Raw genomic sequence first — 9,824 nt, forward strand, 5'->3', positions numbered from 1 at the left:
CTTCCATTCTGAAACTAATGGCCAAACTGAGAGGACTAATCAGTCTCTAGAACAATATTTAAGGTGTTTTATCTCTGACTGTCAATATGATTGGGTCTCATTCATTCCCCTCGCCAAATTTTCCCTTAATAACCGGGTCAGTAACTCGTCAGGGGTCTCCCCCTTTTTCTGTAATTTTGGGTTTAATCCACGGTTCTCCTCCGTTTCTCCTGGTAGTTCCAACAATCCCGAGGTAGAGGTCGTTCAACGGGAACTGTGCACAGTCTGGGCCCAGGTTCAGAAGAACCTAGAGGCGTCCCAGAGCGTACAAAAAACTCAGGCTGATAGAAGACGTTCTGCTAACCCCTTGTTTATGGTCGGGGATCTGGTGTGGTTATCGTCTAGGAACTTGCGCCTTAGGATTCCGTCCAAGAAGCTTGCTCCCCGGTTTATTGGGCCGTATAAGGTAATTGAAGTCCTCAATCCTGTCTCCTTCCGACTGGAGCTGCCCCCATCTTTTCGAATACACGACGTGTTTTATGCCTCCCTCCTTAAACGCTGCTCCCTGTCCTTGGCTCCCTCAAGGAAACCTCCTGTTCCCGTTCTCACCCCTGAGGGGGTGGAATTCGAGGTGGCCAAGATTGTGGACAGCAACATGGTCCAAGGCTCCCTCCAGTACCTGGTCCATTGGAGAGGATACGGGCCTGAGGAGAGGACTTGGGTACCCGCCCGGGATGTTCACGCTGGGGTATTGGTCAGGAAGTTCCACCTTCGTTTCCCCAATAAACCAGGTCCTCTTAGAAAGGGTCCGGTGGCCCCTCATAAAAGGGGGGGTACTGTAAAGGATCTGCCAGGCACAACTTCTGTGTATACGCCCATAGGTAATCAGCCTGCACCTGAGTCTATGTCTCTGAGACTGACTCCAGCTTCCACCACTCAGGCTGGCAGGCTTAGGAGTGGGAGAGCCTATCGCAGCCTGGCCAGACGGAGCTAGCTCCCGCCCTCTGGCTATTTATACCTGCCTTTCCTGTTCCTCCTTTGCTTGTGATTCTTCTCGTGTGGTTTCCTGGCCCAGCTACAGCTTCTATTATTTGATCCTGCACCATACTGACCCTGGCTTACTGACTACTCTCCTGCTCTGCGTTTGGTACCTCGTACACTCCTGGTTTGACTCGGCTCTTTCACCACTCTTGTTGCTCACGGTGTTGCCGTGGGCAACTGCCCCATTTCCCTTAGCTTTGTGTACCCTTGTCTGTTTGTCTCGTGCACTTACTGAGCGTAGGGACCGTCGCCCAGTTGTACCTCGTCGCCTAGGGCGGGTCGTTGCAAGTAGGCAGGGACAGAGTGGCAGGTAGATTAGGGCTCACTTGTCCGTTTCCCTACCCCCATCATTACAGGTTCAGTCAAAGTGGATCCTGCATGTCTATGACACTCAGAATCCACCTGTTATTCTTCACATTTAATTTAATAACTTAGATGTGATAGATTATAGGTGGATCCTGCATGACACGCAGGACCCGCTGACACTGAACCCGTCACGTCCGCGGGACTCACGGATTCAGGTCTTAGCAAACAATACAGCTGCTGTACCGAACCCACTTTCAAAGGTTTAGGCTATGTTCACACGGAGTATTTTGGGCGAGGAATATCTGCCTCAAAATTCCGTTTGGAACTTTGAGGCAGATATTCCTCTCCCTGCATGTCGATTTTCGCGGCAATTATCGCGCCGTTTTTCGCCCGCGGCCATTGAGCGCCGCGGGCATAAAACAGCGAGAAATACGCTTTCTCCTGCCTCCCATTGAAGTCAATGGGAGGTCAGAGGCGGAAGCGCCCGAAGATAGGGCATGTCGCTTCTTTTTCCCGCGAGGCAGTTTTACTGCTCGCGGGAAAAAGACGCCGACGCCTCCCATTGAAATCAATTGGAGGCGTTCTCGGGCCGTTTTTGCAGAGTTTTGCGACGAGGTTTCCGCGTCAAAAAACTCGGCAAAATACCCCGTGTGAACATAGCCTTACATAGCCTTTAAAGGGTTTATTAAGACTTGAACATGTTAAAGAGGGTGTATAAGATTAGGAAAAACAAAGCTGCTTTCTTCCACTCTTGTCCGAGTCTGGCAATACAGCACAGTCTCACTAAGCTGCACTGCCACAGACAGTCCATGGAAAAGAAAGCAGCAGTTTTAACAGAAGAAAGCAGTAATGTTTTTATAATCTCATACAACCCCTTTTAATCATAATAATAATAATAATAATAATAATAATTAGGGTATGTTCACACGGCCTATTTACGGACGTAATTCGGGCGTTTTTGCCCCGAATTACGTCTGAAAATAGCGCCTCAATAGCGCTGACAAACATCTGCCCATTGAAAGCAATGGGCAGACGTTTGTCTGTTCACACGAGGCGTATATTTACGCGCCGCTGTCAAATGACGGCGCGTAAATAGACGCCCGCGTCAAAGAAGTGACCTGTCACTTCTTTGGCCGTAATTGGAGCCGTTATTCATTGACTCCAATGAATAGCAGCGCTAATTACGGCCGTAATTGACGCGGTGTTCAAGCGCCTGCACATGCCGTTACGGCTGAAATTACGGGGATGTTTTCAGGCTGAAACATCCCAGTAATTTCAGCCGTAACGGACGCCCTCGTGTGAACATACCCTAATAGTTATAATAATAATTTAAAAAAAAAACAGTGGTCTTGTGACCTATTTTATCCCTGTCAATTCTACTGCCGTGTCCCCTTAGGGTATGTTCACACGCTTAGCAAAAAAAGTCTGAAAATACGGAGCTGTTTTTAAGGGAAAACAGCTCCTGATTTTCAGCCGTCTTTCAAGCAAACTCGCGTTTTTCGCTGCGTTTTTTATGGCTGTTTTTGGAGCTGTTTTTCTAAAGAGTCAATGAAAAACGGCTCCAACAATGGCTCAAGAAGTGACATGCACTTCTTTTTCACTGGCATTTCAGGGGCCTGGAAGAAGCCGGAAATGCAGGCGAAACGTGCGTCGGGACATGGTAACGTGTTTTAACTTTCCAATGTAGCCTCCAAGCCTGCAATAATTCTTGTCACCGGCAAACAGGTAAGGTGCACATCTTTATAAAAAAAAAGCCGTGTATGTGGGTTATTTAAACTCACAGGCATCTGCAATCACCATTCTTCATGTCTGCCGCTCACACCGGTTCCGTGAAGTTAGGTTGACGGCATCAGATCTAATACTTACCCTCCTGGTTCCTGTTACGTGCATCTCACACTGCGCAAATACACGGTAAGGCTATGTTCACACGGAGTATTTTGGGGGAGGAATATCTGCCTCAAAATTCCGTTTGGAACTTTGAGGCAGATATTCCTCTCCCTGCACGCCGATTTTCGCGGTAATTATCGCGCCGTTTTTCGCCCGCGGCCATTGAGCGCCGCGGGCATAAAACAGCGAGATATACGCTTTCTCCTGCCTCCCATTGAAGTCAATGGGAGGTCGGAGGCGGAAGCGCCCGAAGATAGGGAGTTTTACTGCTCGCGGGAAAAAGACGCCGACGCCTCCCATTGAAATCAATGGGAGGCGTTCTCGGGCCGTTTCTGCCGAGTTTTGCGACGCGGTTTCTGCGTCAAAAAACTCAGCAAAATACCCCGTGTGAACATAGCCTTACAGCGAGAGCTGCGAGCCTGCTGAGTCCTGTCGCAATATTCTTTATCTGTCTCTCTACCTGTGTCCCAACTACTCTGCCGGTGATATGCATCCCACCACTACCCGATGGGGCCTCTCCACTGCTGGGCTTTAATACAGCCCGGTGAAGAGACTAAGGCTGCGTGTCAGGCAATGAATGTACATTTATTACATAAATAGTGTGGTCTAGCCCTACCAGACAGCCTTTATCACATTGCGTAGCCACCCTGGGACAAGGATATATATAATTGTTGCCTATAGGCACAGGCTCATGCTATACTCGGACATATAATCCATAGTGCAATAATAGGGGACATTTGCACTTTTCAAGGCTATACAACATTGGATTTTTTAATCTATTCATTATTAATTAAAAAAAAAATATTTTTTATTCATATTTCTAATTATTTTCATAAGACGCATTCTTTTCCCAACTTCCCTTCCCCAATGTCAATTTCTAAGTCTATCTATGGCCACAAAGGTTTCAACACATGTTTAAGTCTCCTCCTCGGGTGTACACTTTATGAGCCGAGAAGTAAAACGTGTAATCCCGGCAACAGCATTGCAGTCCCTCCAAGTGTCAATCACATCAATAAAGGGGAGAAAACGTGCCATAGATAAACTCGTGTGGGAGAGGGAAATTGGCATGGAGTGACTGATACCCGATTTATCCAAGCATACATCCATGGCTAAATTAGAATCTTTTCTCATAATTATTGGACCTTCCACCAATGAGTGCAGCTGGCGCCACATGGTATGAAAACAACCTGACTTGATGGGTGTTGGGTGCATAATATGTGAGAAATGTGATGGGGGATCAAGAAAGGTACGTGTGCCCATTAGAAAACGATCCTCAGGATCTGTGAAGATGTTGTAGGGAATAAAGGGGACAAAACCCAACTCTGCATTTTTGGTGGATATGCTGGGTATATGCCATATGAAAATACGACAGAGTAGAAGAATGAGAGAGGTAAGTGTCCTGTAGAAAAATAATGGATTTATAATACAAAAATGCTTGTCAGCGTTTCAATGGCTCAACGGACCGTGTGAAGGGTCGGTGAGAAAATAGGACATGTCCTATTTTTTCAAGCTTCTTGCATCCCTCCATAGAATCTAGTCTATGGGGGATGCTCAATATCGCATCCTGCAGCGCAGAGCACGGATGCACCTCGGACGTGAAAAACTGCAGTTTTTCACGTCCGAGATGTGCAACGCCCGTGTGAATCTAGCCTTAGGGTGAAAACAAGGGGAGGCATATCTGTATGTTTCAGGCAACCCCTAATAAGAAAACCATACCTTCAAGAATGGTTCTCAATGTGGACATTAGCAGTATCAAGCTGGTATTACAAGTCTTCCAGCATTTTAGAGTTTTGGTTCACCAGAAACATGGTGAACCCAACGTGAATTGCAGTAATTTTGAAACATAGTTTGTCCTTCTCCCCCTTCAAAGTCTGGATACACATATAAAATGTCCTCTTTTGTTTGGGCTTGTGGCCTGGTAGATGGTCGTGGAGGAGGGGGAGTTCTTACGGAATCTATGTAAATTCTGGCAAAGAGTCGATTGTACCTTTCTGCACAAAAGCCAACGGCGGACTCTGTCCCTACCCTAGGGTATGACGGAATACAGCAGGAACATCCTGGGAGAGTGGCTGTGAGGCGACAGGCTGCACCCTAGGAGAAGAAGGAGGAAATAGTTGTGCTCACTGTCACGATCACAGGGTATGTGGACCCACTAGGCCACTCCGCCGCAGCGGAGAGGCAGCTGACCAGGTCACAGTCTATCCAAAAGTCTATAGCAGTTCGTAACACTTGGGTACCTGAACTAGTACGGACAGTGGCTGTGGCTTCAGCACGGATGGAGGTCAGCGCAGCAGGTAGCGCCAGACGTGGCAGGCAGTACAAGATGTGGCAGAAGACACCGGACGTGGCAGAAGACACTGGACGTGGCAGAAGACACTGGACGTGGCAGAAGACAGCAGGAGAAGTAGACACGAATCTAACTCTAGAAGGCACAGGAACAAGAACACAGCACGGGATACAGGAACAGGTGACAGGGCACGGGTAACAACAGGAACAGGAAACACTAAGGGACCATTTGCAAGACAGACTTGGGATAAACTAACAATGCTCAGGCAAGGATCGGAAGGGCTGGGGCCATCTTATAGACCAGGAAATCATGTGGATTGATGATGATGATTGTTTTAAGGTGCGTGCGCTGGCCTTTTATGAGCGGGCACGAGTGTGCGCGCCCACCCTACGCGACACAGCAGACCAGAGCGGAAGTGAGCTCTGGCATCTCCTAGGAAGGAGATGGGGGACCAGCGCTCATGGATCCATGGCTGAGGGTGTCGGGAGGTGAGTAAACCCGACGGCCCGTGGCCATGGACGCTACAGTATCCCCCCTCTAACGCCCCCTCTTCTTGGGGGCAGAGCGAGAGAGGAACTTCTGAATGAGAGCAGGAGCACTGAGGTTCTCTTCCGGCTCCCAGGACCTCTCCTCAGGACCAATCCCTCTCCAGTCCACCAAATAGAAAGTCCTTCCTCCTACCCTTTTGCAGTCCAGGATCTCCCTCACCTCGAACACATCAGAAGAACCGCTGGGAGCAACTGTGGAACTAGAAATCTTGCTGTAGCGGTTCAGGACCACTGGTTTCAGGAGGGACACATGAAAGGAGTTGGGGATTCTGAGGGTAGGATGCAGCCACAGCTTATAGGAGACAGGGTTTATTTTGTTGCAGAATTTCGAAAGGACAAGGGAACCTGCAAGCAAACTTGTATGAAGGCACCTTCAAACGAATGCTCCTAGAGGATGGCCAGACTTTGGTACCCGGAAGATACTAAGGCAGCTCTTTTCTCTTAGTATCTGCTTTTCGCTTCATGCGATCGACTGCCAGCAAAATAGAGGACCGGGTCTGTTACCAGATTTACAGAAAGTCCCCAAATGCAGAGTCAGCAGTGGGTACCTGAGATGTAGTCGACACTGGAAGAGGGACTCCAGGATGCTGACTGTACAAAATGTGAAATGGAGTGGAAGTGGTGGACTCACTTGTGTGGTTTTTGTACGAGAACTCGGCCCATGGAAGTAGCTGTACCCAGTTATCGTGCTGTAAAGAGATGAAGTGGCAGAGATAATTCTCCATGATCTGGTTGATCCTCTCAACTTGCCCATTGGTCTGGGGGTGATAGGCTGAGGAAAAGTCCAATCTCACATCCAGGAGTTTACAGAGGGCTCTCCAGAACTTTGAGGTAAACTGAACCGCCCAGTTGGACACAATGTGAAGAGGCAAGCCATGCAAGCGAAAGATGTGTTGAATGAAGAGACTCGCCAGTCGGGGAGCAGAAGGTAGGCCGGTCAGCGGGATAAAATGTGTGATTTTAGAGAACCGGTCCGCCACCACCCAGACAGTGTTGCATCCTGCTGAGGGGGGAAGGTCTGTGACAAAGTTCATCGCAATGTGCTTCCAGGGGGCATTGGTTACAGGCAGAGGTTGAAGCAGGCCGGCAGGCTTGGAGTGAGTAACTTTGTTAGAAGCACACACCGTGCAAGAGGAGACAAAGTCCAGAACATCTTTGGGTAGCATGGGCCACCAGAAGTGACGAGCAATCAGGACTCAGGTTTTACGGACACCAGTGTGCCCAGCCAGTTTAGAACTGTCCCAATGAGAGAATTCTTCTCCTGTCTACCAACCGAACAAAAGTCCTCCCTGGAGGGACGTCTCTAACCTGCAGAGGATTAGCAGTGACAATGCAGGATGGATCTATGATAGTCTGAAGGTAAATCCACCGTGTCTTCCGTCTCAAACGATCTGGACAGGGCATCGGCCCTCACATTCTTGTCAGCAGGACGGTAGTGGAGCACAAACTGAAAAACGGGTGAAGAACAGCGACCACCTGGCTTGACGGGGATTTAGTCGTTGAGCGGACTGAAGCTAGGTAAGGTTCTTGTGGTCGGTGTAGACCAAGATGGGGTGAGCTGCGCCCTCTAGAAGATGTCTCCACTCCTCCATAGCCAATTTGATGGCCAGTAGCTCCCGATCTACAGTAGAGTAATTGTGCTCAGCAGAAGAAAAAAGTCTTGAGTAGTAGCCACATACTACTGCCTTTCATTTGGAGCTCCTCTGGAACAGATGTGCACCTGCACCAACAGAGGAAGCGTCCACCTCCAATGAGAACTGCCGAGATACGTCAAGATGATGGAGGATCGAAGCTGAAGTGAAGGCTTTCTTGAGGCTAATAAATGCGGACTCTGCCTCTGGAGTCGACACCTTGGCGTTCACACCCTTCTTGGTAAGGGTAGAGATGGGAGCCGTCAGAGATGGGAAGTTTGGAATAAACTGCCGGTAGAAATTCCAGGACAGACTTTAGTTTCTCAGGATCCATCTTAAGACCGTGATCCGAGATGATGTAGCCCAGGAGGGGCAAAGACCTCTTTTCAAAGACACACTTCTCCAACTTGGCATATAAACAATTCTCCCTTAGTCGCAGAAGAACCTGACGAACATGCCTCTGATGGGTCATCAGATCTGGGGAGAAAATCAAAATATCATCGAGATAAACTACAACACACATACAGAGGAGATCTCGGAAAATATCATTGACAAATTCCTGAAACACTGCGGGAGCGTTACACAGTCCAAAGGGCATCACTAGTTATTCGTAGTGGCCATCATGGGTGTTAAATGACGTCTTCCATTCGTCCCCCCGGCGAATCCAGATTAGGTTATAAGCCCCCCGCAGGTCTAGCTTAGAAAAAATTTTGGCTCCTCGTATGCGATCAAACAGCTCGGATATAAGTGGCAATGGGTATTTGTTCTTGACCGTGATCTGGTTGAGACCACGGTAGTCAATGCAGGGTCGAAGAGATACATCTCTCTTATTAACGAAGAAGAAGCTGGGGAAGAGGAACTGTGGATCCGGAACAAACAGGAGGAGCAACGGGCAGTGGTACAGCAACAGCCTCTGGAGGATGAACCGGAGGTGGAAAAGTGAGTAGATCCAGACGGACCAAGATAGAATTCACAGCCTCAAAGAGTTGATCCTGACGTGTGCGTAGGTCATGCATCTCCGTCTGTATCTTCTGGACTGCGGTCTTGGGATGGCCAGCGTGTTCCATGGCCTGAGCGTACTGTCACGATCACAGGGTATGTGGACCCACTAGGCCGCTCCGCCATAGCGGAGAGGCAGCTGACCAGGTCACAGTCTATCCAAAAGTCTATAACAGTTCGTAACACTTGGGTACCTAAACTAGTCCGGACAGTGGCTGTGGCTTTAGCACAGATGGGGGTTGGTGCTGCAGGTAGCGCCAGACGTGGCAGGCAGTACAAGATGTGGCAGAAGACACCGGACGTGGCAGAAGACACTGGATGTCGCAGAAGACACTGGACGTGGCAAAAGACACTGGATGTGGCAGAGGACAGCAGGAGAAGTAGACGCGAATCCAACTCTAGTAGGCACAGGAACAATAACACAAGACGGGGTACAGGAACAGGTAACAGAGCACGGGTAACAACTGGAACAGGAAACACCTAGGGACCATTTGCAAGACAGACTTGGGATAAATTAATAACGCTTAGGCAAGGATCGGAAGGGCTGGGGCCATCTTATAGACCAGGAAATCATGTGTATTGATGATGATGATTGTTATCATGTGCGCACGCTGGCCCTTTAAGAGCGGACACGCGCGTGCGCGCGCACCCTGCGGGACACAGCAGACTGGAGCGGAAGTGAGTGCTGGCGTCTCCAAGGAAGGAGATGGGGACCAGCGCTCACGGATCCATGGCTGTGGGCGTCGGGAGGGGAGTAAGCCCGACGGCCCGTGTCCATAGACGCTACACTCAACATATGATATCTGGTGGATTTGGACTGAGGTATGGTCCCTATTTAGTGCTGTATTAAATGCACTCTTCCATGTTCTTGTGGCGGACCCAATATTTATGATTTTTTTTAAATGTAATGCAATCTCTGTGGATACTGTAGCATGTTATTTGAAGGTGTGGCAGCCTTCAATGTCCTGTTCCTATTCTCCAATGTATTGTATCATGGTTCATTATAGTGCTATTCTAGTCCTCTTTCTCTAACACAATTTGGACTGTCCTGTGATCTCCTTGACACCGTATATGGATGTGCATGGAGCTAGTTCCTTCTGAAAGAACCTGTCATAAGGCACTCTCGACAGAGACTCCTAATTATTA

Source organism: Rhinoderma darwinii, chromosome 3, assembly GCF_050947455.1.
Source record: "Rhinoderma darwinii isolate aRhiDar2 chromosome 3, aRhiDar2.hap1, whole genome shotgun sequence".
Classification (NCBI taxonomy): Eukaryota; Metazoa; Chordata; class Amphibia; order Anura; family Rhinodermatidae; genus Rhinoderma; species Rhinoderma darwinii.